This window comes from Micromys minutus (genome assembly GCF_963924665.1).
Source record: "Micromys minutus genome assembly, chromosome: 1".
In the NCBI taxonomy this organism is placed as follows: Eukaryota; Metazoa; Chordata; class Mammalia; order Rodentia; family Muridae; genus Micromys; species Micromys minutus.
Window position 1 is genome coordinate 87,119,822 of NC_137969.1, and position 22,019 is coordinate 87,141,840.

Here is a 22,019-nt window from a genome sequence, read left to right on the forward strand (position 1 = left end):
AAACAAACAAACAAAAAAAAGTAGGCTAATTCCCAACCAAACCTTCCAATAAAGTCTTTTCTGTACTTAGAAGAATTAAGTGGCAGACTTCAGCTGGGGCCTGCCTAGAATTTGAGATGTTTTCTAGAACCCACTTCTCTTACAACAAACACTGTATGTGGCTATGGAGTCAGCTTCTACTATCTCCTCCAATGACCCTTGCCTCCATGTAATTTTTGCCCGTTATTCATCTTTCTGTTACTATAACAAAGACCTGAGGGCCAGCCGGATGGCCCAATGGGCAACGCACTCACTACACAATCTTTGTGGACTAAGTCTGATGCCCAGAAGTCACATAAAGAAGTGACTACACAAAACTGTCCTCTGACCTCCACGTGCTCACCATCACACACACAGGCACACACTCACACATACAGACACACACCACATACACAAAATAACAATTTCTTTAAGCCTTGAGAAATCAACCTATAAACCTAAAAGTGACTCACAGCTTTAAGGCTTCCAGATTGTTTGGGTCTGTGATGACACATCATGGCAGAAATGGACAGAGGAACAAATCTGCTCACCTTATGGCCAAGAGGCAGAAGAGAAGGCAAAGGTTGAAGTCCCTTAATCCCCTTTATGGTTGTGCCCTCAGAGACAGGAAGACCTCCCAGTGAGCTCCAGCATCTAAACACTTTACCACTTCCTAACTGTGTCACAAGCAAGCTTCCACCCATGAATCTCTGGGAGATAGATACAAGCTATAGCTGTGACCATGTGGAACCCCCTGTACTGGTGTCATGGGCTGAAGACATGACTTGCTTTTAGATTACAGAACACAAAAGGGTTACAAGTTCTAATACTGTGACCAGCATCTTGCTCACCTAGATCTCCCTTCTCTGGCTCTTTCTGCTTGCTCACTTTAACAAACCCATCTTCCATGTCATATGGCATGTTACCAAGAAGCTCATGTGATAATGGACCTAGGGGAGCATATTATTTTCTCTGCAATATACAAAATTACTTCAAAGCTTGTGGCTCAAACAACAGAAATGTATCCTATCATTTCTGGAAGCCAGTAAGACATAAATTCATTTCTTTTCGTCAAAATCAAGCTGCTGACAAGGTTGCTTTGGAGGGAGGCTCTAGGTCGCTTTTGCTCTTTTAGCCTTTAAGTGTTCATCCACACCCCATCACTCATGGCTCCAACACTCCAGCCTCTTCCTTTGTAGTCACGTCACCTCCCTTCCCTATCTAATTGCTCTCTGCCTCCCACATAAGGCCACTTCTGGCTGAGAAGAGCCCTCTCTGATGGTTCAAAGTACTCTCCTCATCTCAAAAGCATTAGCACGAGGCTTGGGATGTGCTCAGTGGAAATGCACTTGCCAAGAATCACAGCGACATGGGTCCTATCTTCAGCACAACAATAATTGTCATTTCATTCTTAAAAAAAAAAAAAAATCCGACATAATAGCATGGTGGCACGTGTATTTACCACAGTAAGAAGCACCTTTTTAAAATACCACCATTTAAGATGCCATTCCCACAGTGCAGGGATTAGCTCTGCTGTCTTTAGGGGTCATGATCCAGGAGCTTGCTATGGCTCCTGGCCAAACAGGAAGGAACGAAGGCTGTCCAGTACCACTGAGAACTTGGATGCAGATGGATGCCCTTGAGTTGACTGCATCCAGCAGCATCTCCAGCTGCAACACCACAGAGCCACACTACACAATACCCGGGTTCTTGACCCAGAAACACTAATGTATATATATAATATTTTATAATATTATAATACAGATTGAGCAGCTAAGTGCTGGAAATTTTGTTACACAATAACAGATAACTAATAACCACTTTGCTCAAGGTTCATACAAAGCTAATTTTTATGTTTACATTTTGTTATAAGAATACAAGCCACAGAATTAGTAAAAGCCCACACACTGGGCCTGAGTGAGTTGGTTTGACTTCTCTGTGATTTGTTCTTATTTACACTAGGTGGGATTTCAAGTTATTCAGAGTTACAGAGAGGCCCTGTCTCAGAATAGCACATATATATGCACATACACACACACACACACACACACACACACACACACTGATGGAACTATGATTTTTCTAAGGTTAGTTACTCTGTGTTATTTTGGATAATTAAAAGCAAAGCATCTAACTCCTGAGACGGACAGCATGCCCCTGGGCTATCCCATCATAGGTGCCCTTTCTGTCCTGGTGAGTTTTGGTTTAGGGTTTGAATTTTCCCCCAACTTATTACAAGCTCGAGTTTATCTTAAAAAAGGAAACCACATAATGCCTACATAAAATTAGGCTGTGGAGCATTTTCTTAATTAGTGACGGATGTGGAAGGTCCCAGTCCATTGTGGGTCATGTCATCCCTTTGAAGGTGGTTCTGGGTGTATAAGAAAGTAGGCTGAACAAGCCACAAAGAGCAAGCCTCTAAGCAGCATCCCTACGTGACTTTTTTTGCCTACAAGTTCCTGCTTGAGTTTCTGCCCTGGCTTCCCTGGAGGATGCACTATAATTTTGAAGTGGAAGCCAAACAAACCCTTTCCTCCCCAGTTTGCTTTGGGTCAGTCTTGATCACAGCAATAGAAAGCAAACTAGGATTTTTTTGATGTGCAATCATGTAATTCTGGTACGGAGTCAGTAAAACAAAATAAAGCAATCAAAACCAAATTGGTTTAGCCAGAGTCAGACATTTATTGATGGAGAGAGATGATAGAAGCACTTAATCTTAATAAGAGCAAAGGAACAAGGGACCTTGAGACCGAGAGTGAGCCTGGAAAACAGCTCAGAGATTAATGGCAGGTCCTTTGTTTGTGACAGAGCAGAGAGGCCAGGTCATGAGGCAGTCAGGGAAGACAGTTTCAGAAACACTTTCTGGGTCATGAGGCTGGAGGTTAATGATAAGGATACTGAACAAGGAAGCTAGAGAAGTAAATAAAGAATCTCTCCCTCCCTTGTCTCTCTCCCCCAGTCTCCCTCTTCCTCTCTGTTAGAACTACAGATTCACTCCCTCACTTGACATGCGCTGATGGTCTCATCCCGATGTGACGAATCTTGCTGCAACATCCAGCTGTCATGCTGGGCTCTGGCATGATGGATACACTGCGCATAGTCAGAAACATCTGGGTTCACAGTCTCCAGCATCCTCACGGCACTCTTCATTTAGTGGGAGAACTACTACTTAATGTGTGCGAGAAACGGGAAGGATGATGGAGGGACTCCACACTACTCATTTTCTCACTAACTTGACACCGAGTGGGCGGGGAGCAGACCTTGTGTATAGAACCCACATCCTCTGGGTGGGGGATTTAAAGGCACACAGAAAGTCCGCCCTGTCATAGACTATGCTTCGAATGCATGAAGAGTTAACTTTTTTTTTTAAGAAGAAGAGAACAGAAACTAAATTATTCCTTTTCCACCGTATTATTTATGTGCTGGCTTTTTATTTGATGATTTCCTGTTATCATCAAGTTTTCAGACCTTCAGCTCTTCCATAAGCCTAAAAAGGATTGCTGTGGTGCTCCTTGTGTGTAGAGGCTCTTTTTCCATTCCTTTTGACCTTCACCTCTGTCACCCTACTCCTCCCTCCCACCCAGCCAGAGGCTACCAATCCTAAAGCCTGGGCAAGAGGCAGGTTATCTGGTAACAGTGACAGTCACGCTAACAGGATGAGGCCCATGGTGGAAAGTAGCTGCCTCTTCCTGAATGCAAGTGGGGATAGGAAAGGCTGGCAATGGCCCTTTTTATCAATGGCTTTTCATCCACATACATTCCCTGTCCAAGTTTAACCCTCAGTTTTTAAGATTGCCTAGTAAAATCAGCCTCCAGTTGAAAGATTAATAACAGCTCCAAAAATCCATGTGGAATCAGATATTTGAGAGAATCTTCACTTGTTTTCCCTCAGCTCCAATGAAGAAGCTTGAAGAGCTTCTTAAGCTTTGTTTGTTTGTTTGTTTGGTTTTTGGTTTTGGGTTTTTTTGGTTTTTTTGGTGTTTTTTTTTTTTTTTTTTTTTTTTTTTTTTTTTTTTTTTTTGGTTTGTTTGTTTTTATTTTTGTTTCGTTGGTTTTTGAGACAATATGTCTCAGGCAACCCAAGTCAGCTTTGCTAGGGAACCAAAGATAATCTGAACACCTTGACCTTCCTGCCTCTGTCTCCTAGTTCTAGGATTACAGATGTGTGCCACCATACCTGGTTGAACAGATTAGGAGAAAGCGATTTTTACTGGGATTTACACAATGCTGGGGATTGAACTCAGGGCTCTCTGCATACGTAAATGCTCCACAAGTGAGTCACATCCCCAGCCTCTACTCTCAAGAGTCATTTGACCCTAGTTTCAGTCTCTCTGTGTGTTCTGATCCCACCCTGTGATATATTTTGACGACCCAACTGTCCTACCATAATAGAATCCTAAGTGCTATGTACTAAAAAATCACCTCAGACTTTGCCTCCGTAATCATGAACACCTGGTGCTATGAGACGATGTAGTTAGTAATGACTAATAGTCTAGGCAGTGAACTCTCTACAGACACACCTGACTTTCAAAGCTGCCCTATGATCAGTAAGATGTTTAGATGAGGAAAACAAAGGTTTAGAATGAGAGATAATGGTCATGTATCTATTAAGAATGGTGCCAGGATATGAACTCGTGCTTTTAACTCCTTTTGTGTGAAGATAAAGATAAGAGATGGTTCGAAGCTAAGAGGGAATCTAGATGATAAGGCAAAGATAGAAATCTAAGAATGAGAGGATAAAAATAAATTCTACTAACACCAATTAATATTCAAAAGTGGGGCTGTATACTAAGAAAGCTTCATCCATTTCCTTTAGTACAGGGTTGAAAAATTATGTAAATGCCACAAGTATTGGGAAACATTAATGGTTATCTACTATAACTCCTTCTATATTCCTGTTATTCAGTGATCAAGAGAGAGAAGCAATGTGATTATGTGGGTCTTGGATAACCAGAATCAAGTCTAAACTTGCATCCTCCATGCATCCACTGGTGACCTGGGAGAAGTTAATTAAATATATATATTTTGAACTTCTATCTTACACAAAGCTCTGACTTAAGATTTAAGGGAATAAGATTACTAAACTCAAGCCATGTCCTGACAAGGGTCAGGAGCAAGGGAAACTATGGGTTCTTTTTAAATATGTTTCTTCTCTATAGACTAGAAGATTAATGGCAACTTCTTGTGCTTGCTGAGGGCATCAAGATAATGGTTATTAAAAAGAACTCCTGAATTAAATCATATATAGGGTCTTAGCCAGGGTTTCTATTTCTGCACAAAACATCATGGCCAAGAAGCAGGTTGGGGAGGAAGAGGTTTATTCAGCTTACACTTTCACATTGGTGTTCATCACCAAAGGAAGTCAGGACTGGAACTTAAGCAGGTCAGGAAGCAGGAGCTGATGAAGAGGCCGTGGAGGGATGTTACTTACTGGCTTGCTTCCCCTGGCTTGCTCAGCCTGCTTTCTTATAGAACCCAGGTCTACCAGACCAGGGATGACACCACACACAATGGGCTGGGCTCTCCCCACTTGATCACTAGTTGAGAAAATGCCTTACAGCTGGATCTCATGAAGGCATTTCCTCGACTGAGGCTCCTTTATCTATGACAACTCCAGCTTGTGTCAAGTTGACACACAAAACCAGCCAGTACAATTGACCTCTATATCATAATGTGTGATACTCCAAACACTTAGAACCCTTTGGATGACTCATAGACATGACTATGCTGATTACCTAGGTGCCATGACCTCTGCCAACCTTTTTAGCTTTGTTGGGTTCTTCTTAGCACTGTATAAAAGTTGTCATTATATTATTCAAACATTGATTTCTATACCAGTAGAATGCTGAGTACTGTCCAGACTTTGGTACTGTTATTTTAATTACTCAGCACCTGCATCATATTTTGTAAACATTCTTCTCTATCAACTTTTGATTGGTTCGATATACAGTTGACAGCCTATGGCTGAGGAAGGAAAGGAAAGGAGGGATATCCTGGCAGAAATAGGAACTCTGGGAAAGAATCAGGCATGGGAGATTCGACAGCCAGACATGAAGGAAATCAGACATATGGGAACTCATAAGAGATAAAAGGCTATGTGGCAAACATGAACTAGTATAAACAAGTTATTAAGTTATACCTAAGCTATAAGCCCTGAGTATTCATAAATGTAAATTTCTGTGTCATTATTCAGAAGCTGATGCATCAAGACAATCTAGCAATACATCTTTACCTCCCATTATTTCTCAATCACTTTTCTTGGATGAAAGGTCTAAATGTTTCTATCCCAGAGTCCATTGCAGGAGCTCAGATGTACTTACTCCAGTTATCCATACTGCATTCAGATCTTTACTTTAAGGTTATAAGTAAGTGTTTGAGATGATGGAAATGTCAGTTATCTTAACCTGATTATTAGACCTTGTATGCATGTGGTCTTGAACTATCTATTATCCCATTTAAGAGAAAGAAATAGCTTCACAAAAATATAGCAACAATTACTCATAGTGTGCTTGTTTGTTTGTGACTTTTGACAAGAGTTTCAAACTCTGTTGTTGTCTTATCAACAGAGAAAAGGAACAATTGACAGAACAAATAAAACCAAAAAATGGGGCTGGAGAGATGGCTCAGTGGTTAAGAGCCCTGACTGCTCTTCCAGCGGTCCTAAGTTCAATTCCCAGCAGCCATATGGTGGATCAAAAATCATCTGTAATGAGATCTGATGCCCAGTGTACTCAACATACATTAAAACAAATAAAAGGTAAGTTAAAAAAAAAAAATCTTGGGATTTCCATTGCTGTGAAGAGACACCATGACCAAGGCAACTATATAAAGGAAAATATTTAACTGGAGCTGGCTAATGGTTTCAGAGGTTCAGTACATTATTATCAAGGAAGGAAGCATGGCAGTATGCAGGCAGACATGGTGCTGGAGAAGGAGCTGAGAGTTTTACATCTGGATCGGAAGGCAGCCAAATGAAGATTGTCTTCAGGCAGATAATATAAATGTCAATGCCCAACCCATAGTGACACACATCCTCCAACAAGGCCACATTTACTCCAACAAGTCCACGCCTCCTAATAGCGACAATCCCTGAACCAAGCATATTCATTCAAACCACCACAAATAGAATCTCTGAATGGCTTGTTTATTATTTACTTAAAAGAGTCAACTGCTTTCAGACACTCTGGATTAATGATTGTTTAATTCTAACCTAACAATGCTCTGTTACACTATTTATAAATAATTATTTATTAAAGATCTTGACTAGGCAACTCTGGTAGACAGAAGTCCATGTATCCATAGTCTTGAAAGCAATTAAAAAGAAGTCTCTTAATATTTCCAAGTATTTCATAATTGGCTCTGTCAACCAAACTGGCTTTTACCGTCGATTACTTGAAATTCATGAGATTTTCCTGCATAGGTAGGTTCTGCTTCAATAGAAAGTACTAAATTATCTGCCATATATAATAGGTGCCAATATATAAGTTCTTAGAACAGGAATGAAACCTCTGCTTACTGGGTATTGCAGGCACTGGAAGCTCTGCAGTATCTTGATTGTACCCTGGTATTAAAGACATTCCCATTGTCAATGAAGTTCCCTCCATCATCCCAATGGGAAACTCAATTATTCCCTATAATAAACCCACATTTATATCTCTGTCCTATTGAATCAATCTTGTAGCCCTAGTTCTACCCTCTGGAGTGGAAGAGAGGAAGGCCACCACTTAGGTAAGCAAGCTCCTCAAATGACTAAAATGTTTCCTGTCTATAAATTCTTCCCTGGCTAACTAATTCTCAAACTACCTACAGAACCTCTTCTTCTTGGCACTACCACATTGCTGTCACACCCATCTTCACCTTTAGGATCATTTGCTAGTTCCTTGCTGTTCCCCAGTACAAATGTGCAATGTGCTCATTTAACTTTGAGCCTTCACAATGTGTTTCAGTGAAAGAAGGGCTATCTGTGTATTCTCTTAATTGCTTAATAAATGTAAACACAATGTATATGATCTTGTTGGGAATTATAAATGACCTCTTCCCTATTTAGGGGGTCTGTAGTTTGCTCATATTTGTGGTCAAGGGCTGATCTAAGCTAAAATGAACACCCCTATTACAACAAAGGAGCTGCAGTTTCTATCTTTAGCACATTCATTCAAACAAGGATACCATGAATGAACCAGGAGAACCACAGTAATTTGGGCAGCTGTGAAAAACAAAAATAACAATACCAAGCTATATTCATCCAACTTGGAGCTTTCCCAAGGAAAAAAAGTACATATTAACATTCTTCCCATTGAAAGGTTCTGCAGAAAAAAAAAATGCTGTGTCTCCAAAGTCCTTCCAGTGGCTTACTGTGCTCTAATAGAAGGAGAATACTTCACAGTCTGCTGTCATTAAAGCCTCTGTGCCCTGGGGACTGTGATCACACCAACTGCAGCCATGAGTTAAGTGTCTGACCCAAGAGTGGAATAAGCAAGAAGCACCAAGCAAGTCCTTTCTAGCAGGGAAGAGGGCACAGGGAAGCAGTCATGGTCTGAGAGTTAATCCACATACCACACACATCATATCCATACCATTTTCTTGTGCATAACTTTGAAAAAAAATTAGATAACCATTATTCTCTGAGAGAGTTGGCACATATATGTCATGGCACATGTAGAGATATGAAGACAGCTTGCAGGAAGGATCTCTCTATTATGTGGATTCTGAAGACCCAATTCAAGTCCTCAATCTTGGTAGCAGTCCCCTTTCCCCAGCGAGCCATCTTGACTGCCTCATATTCATTAATTTTCTTATCTCTTATTTGTTTTCTAGTTATTACTAACTAAATTGGTGAATGCATAATTAGAACAAAGACTATGGAATGGAGGTGCATTGTTGCGGTTTTCTTTTCAAGACAAGGTTTCTCTATGTAGCCCTGTCCAGCCTTGAACTCGCAGAGATTCACCTAGGTCCACCCCCAGATTGCTGGGATTAAAGGTGTGTGCCATTTCTGACTCCACTATTGGATTTGTTTGAGCAGGAGTCAAATGAACTAGCTACTGCAACTAGCAGGCCCTCCTTCCTGGACAACAATAAAGACATGATGTCTTAGTTACTTCTATTGCTGCGAAGAGACCAAGGCAACTCTTGTGAGAGAAAACATTTAATTAGGGGCTTTCAGTTTCAGAGGCTCAGTCCATTATCATCATGGTGAGGAGCATGGTGGGTGGCATGCAGGCTGATGCTGGAGCCTTAGGTGAGAGCTGGCTTAGAAAGAGAGACAATGGGGCTTGGCATGAGCTTTTGAAATCTCAAAGCTCACCCACAGTGACACACTTTCTCCAACAAGGCCATACCTCCTAATTCTTCTAATTCCTATGAGCCTATGGCGTCCGTTTTTTATTCAACTCACCATACCACAAAGTGGTGACAGTTCCCTGGGCAAATTTTCTGTTTCAGGCTCTGTGTAGAGCAATGCCTGTAGGGATTGTAACCAATCCCTAGCATGTATCATTACAATGCTGTCCATCTTTACACCAAGTAAGGCTTAGATCTCCAATTTTATGATTCATTTTTAAACGGGTCAAGCACAGAATCATCAATGAAAAGCGACATCAACAGCACAATTTAATCATTCAAAAATCATCATTTTTACAGCAAAAGAGAAGAAACTAAAATTAGTCAATTGATTGTTTTTCAAAATATTTTCATGACCCTCTTGCTTCTATCACTTCAACCAGCTCAAAAAAAAAATCATCAATGCATATTATTTTATGAGAGTGAACCTTATAAATTCAGAAAACTGCCTTGGTAAAAGTCCCTTGCTTTTGGTGCCGTGTTGTTTTCTGGGTTCTGGATGATTCGATGGCTGCCATTCCTATGACACTATACATACATAAATCCCAACTCCTTGTTAAGAGACCCAGGCCCTGAGCTGGACAGATGGCTCAAGTTCAAAGTGTAAACTGAGTTCCAACAAGACTTTGATCCCTGAATACCATAGTGAAAATGGAGAAACAACTCCTGAAAGTTATCCACTGACCTCCACATGCACAACATAGCATGCACACACCCACACATCACATAAAAATACACCTATATATTCACACAATGATACTACTGGTAAGAAAGTTTTAAATTAAAATTATTTAACTAAATTAAATATTTTAACAGGATAGCCATAATCCCTGCATTTGTGCTATTCACACAACAAAAGATAATCAACCTCTAACTAGGAAGAGGGTGTGACCAAAAGTTTATTTCTGGTACTATAAACCATGGCTGTGGAGGTCAAAGGCTCTAGGGGGAATCTGGTTTTTTTTTTTAACAAATAGAAAACTATTATACGGTTTCTCTGTCTCTCTCCTTCCCTCCCTCCTTTCTTCTCCTTTTTCTTTTCTGAATAAGGTCTTGCTTGGTACTGGTGGTGCATGCATTTAATGTCAACATTCAGGGAAGCAGAGGCAAATGGATCTCTGTGAGTTCAAGGCCAGCCTGATCTACAGTTAGGGCTTCACTGGGAAAACCTGTCTCTCTCTCTCTCACACACACACACACACAAAAGGCAAACAATCCAAAAGGTCTTACTACAAAGCTTTAGAATTTCTGTATAGACCAGTTTGGCCTTGAACTCACTGAGATCGGCCTGTTTATACATCCCAAGAGCTGAGATTAAAATCGTACACCATCACACCTGGCCAAAGTGCCTGTAAATATGTATACTTATACTCATTGATCGGTATTGCTCTTAACCTTGGTTCAAGAGGCTTCTTTTTACAATGGGCAGCAGTTAATGCAAAGAATCATAGTTGGTCAAAGTCCTGAGAATAAGTAACTCTTGGGTGTCGAGCTCTACCTAAACTGGATCGAGGTATACATACATGCATGGATACATATACTTATGCACACACACACACACACACACACACACACACACACACACACACACACAAAATCAAGATTTGGAAATCATAGAAAGGGTAGAAAGAATCTAAGAGCCGGACAATGGAGAGGGTCTGTGATGTTCTGTCTTCTGCATTACGTGGCCATTGTCCACATGAATTCACAGCAGCTATGGTTACCTGCACAAGAGCAAGCCAGTCAATCCAGCGTGCCTGAGGATGGGACTTGAAAGGCCTTACCACTACTGAAGAATAACTTGCATTTAATGGCTGCGGTGGGGAGGCTCTTTTTTCTTCAGTGTAACTGCTGGTAAATCTCTTTTCCTTGGTTTTTCATAATTGTGGACAAGAAAACCAAAAAGACATCTGAATGAGAGATAGTTCAATGGTTAAGAGCACTGGCTGCTCTGCCAGAGGACCCAAGTTTGGTCTCCAGCACACCCATGGTGACTGACAATTATCTGTAACTCTAGTTTCAGGGAACTTCAGCATCTCCTTCTGACCACCAGGTGTACTGCATGCACAAGGTCCACAAGCACAAATGGAAGCAAAACACCCAGACCCCATAACATTAAATAAACAAACAAACAAGCAAAAAAAAAAAAAACCAAATAAGTATCAAAAATGGCATCCAATTAACACTGATGCCATGCAGCACCACATGAATAGCAATACTTTTCCTAACCAATAGCATTGATTCAATGATTTTCTGCTACCTATTTGACCTATATTCCCTCTGACTTTGTTCCCAGTATTAGATAGCTGTACTTTCTCACATTCAAAAAGACTCATCTGGGACTGAGGATGTAGCTCAGCAGGTATAAGTGATAGGCTTTTACTCTCCCTCAATAGACCAGATACAGACTAGATTAGATAAAGGTAGGTTTATTAGGTAGTGTTCCTGGGCAGGTTTATCGGTCCCAAAAAACAGGACTGAGGAAGTCTCACACCCAGGCTAGCATGTCAGCCATAAACTGGTTTTGGGCCAGAGTATAATCAAGAGCTTAGCTTAGCATTTAGGATTTTTTGTGGCTGACAGCATCTGGGGTGGAAGTTGCCAAGGATGTTGACCTGGGCTCTTGGTTTTATTACTTTGTTCCACGTTTTTTTTTCCCAGTGTTTCAGGGTTCCTGGAAGGAGGGCAGATGGGGTTTCTCAGCTTGTGCAGGAGCTAGCCGGGGTTTCAGCATAACAATAAGACTCTAGGCTAATCTTGGTACCCAAACAAGGGCAAGTGTTCTATGCAAAATCAGGAGGTAGTGAAGTCTGGAGAATCAGAAGTTCAATGTCATTCTCTCCTACATCATGAGTTTAAGGACATCTTGGGCTACTTAAGACACTATCTTAAAAAGAAGCACAGAGAGGGAGGGAGGGAGGAAGGAAGTGGGCGTGGGGGAGAAATATGCACCATTTCAGATAAAGTCTAGATTACTAAAAATAGGAGCAAATGTCACTACCTAAGCCAGGCCTGTTTTGGCTGCCACACAGTAGGCCAATCAGCGAGTAGACTTTTTCCAAAGAGAAAGTTTACTTGCAAAGCAGCCATCTGTAGATAGGAAAGCCAAGTTAAAAAAATAAAAAGTTCCATGAGAGGCTTGAGGGATGGATGAAGAGGAAGGAAGAAAGAAGACAAAGTCTCCAGTCTTGTCTGCACATCTGTAATTAATCTTCATCATCCTGGGATGCATTTCAGCAAATGGAGGTGAAATTCCTTGCTTTCATAGGACAAAAAGTCACTTATACAATTACCATAGCCACAAGAAAACAGGTAATGGTTTCCACAATTTGTGGCCTTCAAGTCTCTAAAGAGTAGCTTGGACAACCATTGTATTATCCTTGTGTTGCATGCACTAGAGGAGGTATTATCTCCAGAAAATTAGTGAGACTAATAATATATTGCATACCTGGGTTACCTGTATTGCATGAAAACTTTTCCTGGGGAGATACTACACAAACATCTACTCACCATAGATAGGAATACACCAACAGATCAAAGAACAGCCCAACTACAAAGGTCCAACTTGGTGAACCATGAGTTTTACTGGAGTTACTTATAGAAATATGGGTGAGGGGTCACTTATACTAGCAAAAATGACTCAAGAAAAGGTTGTGTCACCAAAGCCCACACAAGTATGGGTGACAGCTCACAAAAGCTGGGTACCTGAAGCACACTGCATAGTGTGTCCTTGGGGACACACTTTCCGTGGGGAGTGTCCTTTCCAAGTGACTCTCGTCTCACTTTCTTCCAGGAGCTTGGCTTTTCTGCTTTTCCCAAGGAGCTAATCTGGTCTGAGAGTCGTTTTTGTGCAGCGCAGTGTAACTGCTGGTAAATTTCTTTTCCTTGGTTTTCCATAACTGTGGACAAGAAAACCAAAAATGACATCTGATGGAGAGATAGTTCAATGGTTAAGATAGTTCTGGCTGCTCTGCCAGAAGACCCAGGTTTGGTTCCCATCACATCCATGGTGACGAACAAGCATCTGTAACTCTAGTTCCATGGGGACTTCAGCAGTCCCTTCTGACCACCAGGAGTACTGCATGCACACAGTCCATAAGCCAAATGCAAGCAAGACACCCAGGCCCCATAGCATTAAATGTCTCAGTCCTCTGAGAGCCACTCTGCTTTTATTGCTTATTTTGGCAGGGAGGAGCCCAGTGAGTATGGTCAGTTTCAGGGATTTCCTAAAGCTATTTTAAGAAGTTTGCCTTCCCGCTTAAAGAACTTTCCTATAAAAACTGTTTCAATTTCTGAGGAAACTGTTGAACAACAGCATCTAACATCAGTGATTTTTAAGATCAACTAAAGTAAATAACTGAAAGAAAATTGAGCTGGAGGACTTCTTCAGTTTTCCGTTGGTTCCACAGTCTCCTAGAACAAGAAGGTTGGAAATTCTAATCATTAGGTCAAGTGTATTCTTTCATGGTTTGTTTGGCTATGATGTTGGAGTCTGGTTTTGTTATTGTTGGTTTTGTTTTGGAAACGGGGTTTCTCTGTGTAGCCCTGGCTTTCCTAGAACTTGCTCTGTAGACCAGGTTGGCCTTGAACTTAGAGATCCACCTGCTTCTACACCATCCTCCACTCACCCAGTCCTGAGATTAAAGGTACCACCACCATCACCATGCAACTTTCTTTTCAACTTCAATGTGGATATGTTAGGTGAAGCATCAGTTGCTCTTTGCAGACCCCAGTGTGCCTCTGGTGATGATCAGAAAATCTACTTGTTCATGTCACCTATCCAAGAACTTAGAGACATTTGAGTTTATCATCTAATTTTTGTTCTTTCCTCACCCTACAGATGAGAAAATTCAGATCCCGGGAGAGCCTAACCGATCAACTATCGAACACTTGGGCACAGAGACAGAACTTTCAACCACCACCACCACCACCACCACCCATCCCATTTCCTGCCACAAAAAAGGGGCTGAGATGAGCCACCTGCTGGAACATTCAGGAGAAGTCTCTCTGTATCCCTGGCTACCACAGGAATTGGTACACCAATCAACCAGTTAGTTATTCAAGGTCCCTGACATGGCCGACCCACAGGTGGTTCCTCTCAAGGAAAGTTCTTCCTAGAGTGGGTAGCTAGTTCTCTCTGAGGACGTTTGGTCAGATGGGCCAGTGGCAGCTTTGTCCCTTTATTAGAATTTCCTCCCATTGTGCATCCACGAAGGGGAACTGACTGTACAGAGGAGAGATGAACGATGGATTGCTGAAGTTGGAGTTGGGGATGGTCCAAGTTGGTGGCCACTGAATTGGGAGAGTCTGTTGTTGCATGTTCCAGCCAAGTGACTCAGTGGTTGAAACTTTTCAGCAAGACACCTGGAAGCTACTTGTCCTTTTTGCTAAAGACTCATTCAAGGGGGAAGGGTGTAATCGTGTTCATTTCCATCGCTGTATTACCCTGAGCACCAGATTGCTGCTAATTCAACATGGTGCTGATTCATCCTGCACATCACTGAAGCGACATTCTTCTGTGAGAGCTATTTATGCCTCAGCAGCATTTGAAAGGCCTTTTGGATCCTTTCTGAAATATTCAAGGCCCTGAGAGGAAGCTTGATCCCAAGAAAATGACACAGGACAAAGGACTGGGGAGGTCATGGCAGAAAAGCAGCTTGGGCTCCTGCCTTCAAGCTTGGGTATACATTCTCTCTATCTCCAAATTTTCTTCAGGACAAATTTCCTCCAAATAACAGGCCCATAGCTCATCTCAGAAGCATCCCTTGATAAATGTAAACAGAAAGAAAATGAAATGACAAATCAGCCAGACATTTAGCAACACTTCCAACTCTATAGTGGTCTGGAAGAACACAGTCATCCTATAGGACTTCTCTGGACCTCAGTTTCCCCAGACAAGAAATGTTTGTTCAACACTGAAGTGAGGCAAATGAACGATGGAATGAGAATAATTCCATAACGGTGGCCATCTGGATCCACAGCATGAAACCCACAGAGAGACCATATCATGAGACTTTATGCTTGGTAAGAAAGTCCTTTGGATGGCCACCCACCATCTCTTCAAAGAAGTAGTGGTCTCAGTAAACAGCCACCCTCCGGGAAGAAAGTGAAGCAAATCTGTCCTCCCACCTCCCTTCCCTCTTTGAACTCTCAGGTGAATGGAGCTAATGAGGTGCTTGTGGTGACTTGAGCCTCTGGGATATCAGTGCTATATGAATAGAAAGTGTCATTATACTGAAAACACTGGAGAGTGGCTTCCCCAGAAGCCACTGTGCACCTGACAGGGAGTAGATGAAATAATTTCCTTTCCCTTCGTCTGCTCTCTTAGCCATTTCCAGCAGATTGAATCCACCAGTGGGCTGTCCCCATTTGAGGACAGCAGGGCTAAAGTTAGTACTGACCTGAACATGACAATCACAAGGGAGAAGGAGCCGGAGTTCCTCTCTGCTGCTGCCAGTCTGAGAGTTTGGGAGACACAAGCCTGCATGAGGATTTCTCTTTGAAATGTTGTGAAGTCACAGCAGGCTTGAAAGAAATCTCTGCGGTCCTTCTCCCTGTCACTGACTTCCATTGCTTTACTTTCAGGGGCCTATTCCTACACATCTACATGGAACCTAGCAGGATATCTTGTACAGGGTCTAACCCAAGGTACATTGTGCCCTCTTACATACAGATCAAACTCAAGGTTCCAGGGACGTCTTGCCAGGTGTTAAGGAGTTGTACAGATGACAGGCCCACTTCTTGCATACAGTTCCAGGAAAGTAGCTTCCAATAGCATCCTTCTATTGCTCTACTGCTGGTGGGTGTGACAGCATGACCCAAAGAAAAAGGACCAAGTCAGGGAATGGACACGTGACCTATGGTCATCTGAAAGAAGAGGGCTGCCATCACTGAAAAGTGTCTGATTCAGTGAGATGTTCGGTGATGAAGCTAGATGTGATTATATACCCCTAAAAGCCCAGCACTTAAGAGACAGAGGTGGGAGAGTCATCCCAAGATCAAAGCCAGCTTGGCTGGTCAACATAGCAAGTCCAGGACAATGAGAAGTACATATCAGGACTCTATCTAAAGCAAAAGAAGAAGAAAAAGCACACGGGTGACCATACAGTCTTATAATTCAGTTTTTATAGTAAAAGTCAGAAGCCTACTTGAGCTAACTCAACTAAACTGAGATTATATTGTAAAGCCTCTCATGGTGTAATAAAAGACTCCCAGGAAAATACAAAAGCCATAATAGGCTTGTAAATCTTGAAAAAAGAATGAGTGGGAGAGGAGATTTGGTTGGAAAGTACTCTAAACACTGAAGTAGCAAAGGCTCAATCTTTCTTCCTTCTCTTTTTCTTTTCTTTTTTATTTCTTTTTTTTTTTTAACAGACAAGTCTCATCTACATGAGTCATTCATGGGTCATCCCATAACTTCTTCCTGCTCTCTTAACAGTGAGCAAATTCTTTCCAGACTACTTCATTTTAATGCCACTGGGTGAGGATTCAAGTGGCTGGGTCTCCTCTGTTTTTAGCAGACCAGTCATGATGACTTGGAAAGAGTTTCATGAGCCATCAATCAGGGATCCAGTATTCACAGTAGATGCTCTAACAAGAGGGTGGGTCTGATTGCTAATTCTGGTTGTCAGCTTGATTAGACCCAGAAGTAGCTAGGAGATTAGTGAACATGGCTCTTCGTGTGTCTGGAACGCCATTCCCAAAGATGGTGGTGGCTCTCATATGATCAGTGGTTTAATCCATTGAAATTTTGAATAGACCATTGGGAAGTGGTGGACATCTGAAAAGCAGAGCCCAGATAGAAGTGTGTCAGAGATATGCCTTTGAATAATGTGCCTTCCCTTTTCCATTATCTCTTTCTGACCTTTATGAGCTGAGCAACTTTGCCATGCCCCACCCTTCTATCCCGATGTTCTACAACCCCATGGCCCAGAAACAGCAGAGCAGTTTCTTTCAGTCCCACACTGAAGGCTCTATACCCTGAAGCCTCCTTTTAAATTGTTTTTCTCTGTGCTTTGCCATCCTGACATAAAACTGATTGCTCCAAAGGGGTTAAATGACATGATGAAATTGCCCCACACTCATAACCTAGGCTGCAAATAAGGTGGGAGCAACTCTCCGTCAAAGAGATGAGCACAGGTTGACCTGGATAGGACCAATGTTGAATTCTACTCCTTGGACGAGTCACTTGGCCTCCAAGTGCTTCTGTTTGCTAATATACAAATGGGGGAAATAAACAGGGTGCTAAAAGAACTGGTTAAAGAAACCATGTGAAATTCTTAGAACAGAGTCCAGAGTGGCGTAGCACTTGGTGTGCTTGATAAGGGGCTTCCGCTTTCTGTGTGAATATAGGCCCCTTGGGGAGTTTATTCAGATTCGGCTGCAGATTCCTTAGGTGCAGCATGAGAGCTGAGCTTTTGTGTGTCAGTGCTTCTGGTTTTTGAACTAGACATTGTAGAACCAGGGTCTACTCTGTAAATCATTAAGAACTGTTTCTTGGGGTGGGGGGAAAAGAAGAGAAGAAAAAAGGTAAGAAGTTTCGAAACATTAAAAAAGCATAACTTCTCAAAATAAGAAAAGTCTTATTATCAGTTAAAATTGTCTTTCAGAGGAAATATGTGGATGGACTGTTCTATAATCTAGAAGATTCTCCCACCTCAGACTGCCCCCTGTGTCCCCTACAGGATCCAGAACTCTTTAGGAGACTACAGAAATGTTTATATTTTGATTTCTCTTAAAATCAGAAGAAAATATTACTATAATAACAATAATAGCAGTGAATCCAGACAAAATACAGACAAAAATCATAGATGATTTTATATCATACAGGCAGAAACTATGATTTTGAATGTTTTTTACAGAGCAAATGTTTTATGAATACAAAGGAGGACAGAGTTCAGGCAAATCATAAAATGGCCTAACAGACTGTTATTACACCACTGATTAAAGTGTGACGCAAAGGTTGGGGAAGGAGGGCCTCGAGATTTCTTTCAGCCTTGAAGATCAATGTTTATGTAAGATTCTCTGGCCACGCTTTGCTAGCTAGACCTGTTATCTATAAACTCACACCTTCGAATGCTTCTTTCCTCATCACAAATCCTCACGAGTAGAGTAACCAACGCTGTTCATCACTGCCAATGAGCAATCAGGAGCCACCCCTGGCTTTATAGTCTGCCTATGTCTTCTCTGTTTGCTTCCAAAATAAACTATAATTTTCATTGTTACCAAATACACTTGATTCCAGACACTACAAGCATTGTGCAAACATTGTCTCATTAATATGTACATCCCTTTGCTGGAGGAAAAGGAATTTTCCCGTTTTGTTTTTACTTTTAAAATGGCAAATTAAGCCAAGAAAAGATTATATGAAAACTTATTATTTGAAATTCAATTAAAGAGGGAGAAAAAAACTCTAAGCCAGTGGTGGTGATGATGATGATTGTGAGGAGGAGGAAGAAGGGGGGTTGACAACCGTGCTGATGACAGTGGTGGGGTAAGGGAGACCATGGGCTCTTACAAGTCACCGAGGTGGTAAGTCTCACCCATTGGTATGAATTGAATTTACTCATGTAGCATTAAATGAGTGACTGGCCCACACTTTACCTCTTTTTCCTCAAAATGCCCAGAGAGTAGAAGCTGTTTTTGAGCTCTGGAGATGATCCCAGTCTGAGTCCAATCTTAGGAGTATTTAACAATGGAGAAAGAGACTCAGATGCACAGGAAGAACATGCAAAGATGAAATGATTTGGTACCCTTGGCCTCAGAGAAAGACTACTTACTAACGGACATGAAAAGGGTCCTTCAAACTTAGGGGAAGACTGGGACATGAGGGTAAAACTCACTTTATAAAAGGTTATTTTCCGTTAAGCACACTTAAAAACTTGGGAGATCAAAAAATTGAGCCACGAAGAAGGTAAGAAAAAAGGCTGCAAGTACAGACCTGTTTAAACTTATGTTTTGTCTTCATGTGTGTTTGCCTGGAGCCTGAGGAAGCCAGAAGAGTGTGTCAGATCCCCTGGCACTATAGTTCATACAGGTAGTCCTGAGCTGCCATGTGGGTACTGGGGATTGAACCCAGGTTTTCTGGAGAAGCAGCCTTAACAACTGAGCCATCTTTCCAGACCCCATGTAAAGACTTTTCATAAGGAGCTTTCATCTGAGTCCTGAGATTTCTCCACTCACTGAAGCATTCACAGATAGAAGCCAAATTATCTATGGAGTTGAGCTTAAATTACAGCATAGTTTTCACTGATACTGACCTTTCCTTCCATGTGACTCTAGGCTTCACCCTTGAGTGGTCATAACCTGTGCCTGATTCCTCACACAACAATTTAATTACAATAGGGTTGATATAACATTGTAAACATTATTTTCATAACGTTCTTTCATAACCACATTATAAAACATTACAATCATCATTACTTTGAAATTAGTGGTTATTAGGCCCACTTTAAAATTTAGTTATTTCACAAGGCCGCGGGGCGGGGCTTGCTTTCCTCTTTCCGCCATCTTGGCGCCTGTGGAGGCCTGCTGGGAACAGGACTTCTAAAGATCACAAGTATATCCGGAAGGCTGTGGTGCAGGGCCACTGTTGCTGGCTACAAGCGAGGTCCCGAACCAAAGAGAGCACACGGCTCTTCTTAAAATTGAAGGCGTTTATGCCCGAGATGAAACTGAGTTCTACTTAGGCAAGAGATATGCTTATGCGTACAAAGCAAAAAACAATACAGTGACTCCTGGAGGCAAACCAAACAAAACCAGAGTGATCTGGGGAAACAGCTGTATGGTTCCTGCCAAATTCCGAAGCAACTTTCCTGAAAAGGCCATTGGACACAATCTGTGTGATGCTGTACCCATCCCTGTCTTAAACTAATGGAGAGTAAATAAATAAAAGTAGATTTGTGCTCTTGTAAAAAAAAAGATTTAGTTATTTCTTGCATTAATAACTAAGATACTTTTTAAAAAGAACATTGTTTAGGGATGGAGAGATGGCTCAGCATGGAAAAGCACTGACTGCTCTTCTAGAGGTCCTGAGTTCAGATTCCAGCAACCACATGGTGACCCACAAACATCTGTTATAGGATCTAATGCTCTCTTCTGGTGTTTGAAGAAAGTGACAGAGTACTCACACACATTAAGATAAACAAACAAACAAACAAACAAATGTTATTCATGTGGAGAATGTATTCAACAACAACAACAAAACACTGTTCCCTGCTCCTCCACTGTTGGTGGGGTTGTAAGCTGGTACAACCACTCTGGAAATCAGTTTGGCGGTTCCTCAGAAAATTGGACATAGTCCTACCTGAAGACCCAGTTATTCCACTTCTGGGCATATACCCCAGAGACGCTTCAACATATAACAAAGACACATGCACCACAGTGTTCATAGCACCCCTATTTATAATAGCCAGAAGCTGGAAAGAACCCAAATGTCCTTCAGTAGATGAATGGATACAAAAATTGTTGTATATTTACACAATGGAGTACTAGTCAGCTATTAGAAACAATGACTTTATGAAATTACTAGGAAAAAGGATACATCTAGAGAATATCATCCTGAGTGAGGTAACCGAGTTACAAAAGAACAGACATAATATGCAGTCACTGATAATTGGATACTATCCCCAGAAAGCTCTGAATACCCCAGAAACATCCCACAGGCCATATGAAGCTCAAGAAAAACAAAAACCAAAAAATGAAAGCCTCAGTCCTTCTTAGGGAAAAAAATAAATATATAGCATCCTCTCAGAGTGTGGCACACCCGGACCTTAAATTAATAATCCAAGAGCTAAGAATATAGCTTTGTGGCAATTTTTGGTATTCACAGATCATTGTGCTTAATCTATACACACCAAGAAATCTGTTTCCATGTTACATTCTACATGTACCTTATGCTTAGGGTAACTAGTGGGATTTCAATGCATGCTATCAAACCTCTAAAAGAATTAAGTACTGAGAAATATATTCATATAGTGTTATGCCAAAATGCCTTTAAAATCTATATATGTATCTTTCTTTTTTAAAAAATAAAAAATAGACACACGTGTACAAAGGAAAAAAACAAAAACAAAACAAAACAAAAACAACAAACAAACAAACAAACAAAACTCTGTTCCCAGACATAGGCTTCTGGAACCTTTATCCATGTCCTCAGACATTGAAACAAGTGATATTTTGTTCCTGCTGTACCCAAACTATTGGGCTGTGTTGACTTCCTGATGACTGTCCTTTGAAAGCAAGGCTAGAAGAGGACTAAGGGAGACACAGTGGATGTGTGGAAAGGGAAGGGAAGGAGAAAACGGTGAAGGAAGTAAATAAGGGCCAGCAGTAATGAAGCCAGAAGTATGGAAGCCCACAGACCAGACACTTCCCACCATACCCTGCCCTGGACCACCCCACTGGAGCCTCTTCCTTCCCCTGACCATATACTTCTGCCACTTAGAATAAAGCTTCTAGACATAGCACACAAAACATCTGAGCACAGTGCACCCAAATGCCAGGCTATGGACTAGAACTGTTCTGGTAGATTTCTCACTAGACCTCATAGAACTGGAAAAAAAATCAATAACCAGTTATATTATGAAAATAATAATCTCCAACCTCAAAGAATGTTCCTTTTCTATGGTTATAAGTTTCCTTTTTTCAATATTAAAATGTCC

General features: G+C 41.4%; 1 pseudogene across 1 annotated transcript; it reads left to right on the forward strand.

Moving 5' to 3' along the window:
- Positions 1 to 12,992: 12,992 nt before the first annotated feature.
- LOC308433397 (large ribosomal subunit protein eL33-like) lies at positions 12,993 to 20,225 on the forward strand (annotated as a pseudogene). The gene is made up of 2 exons: positions 12,993 to 13,031; positions 19,819 to 20,225. The product of its transcript is annotated as a large ribosomal subunit protein eL33-like (transcript).
- Positions 20,226 to 22,019: the final 1,794 nt, after the last annotated feature.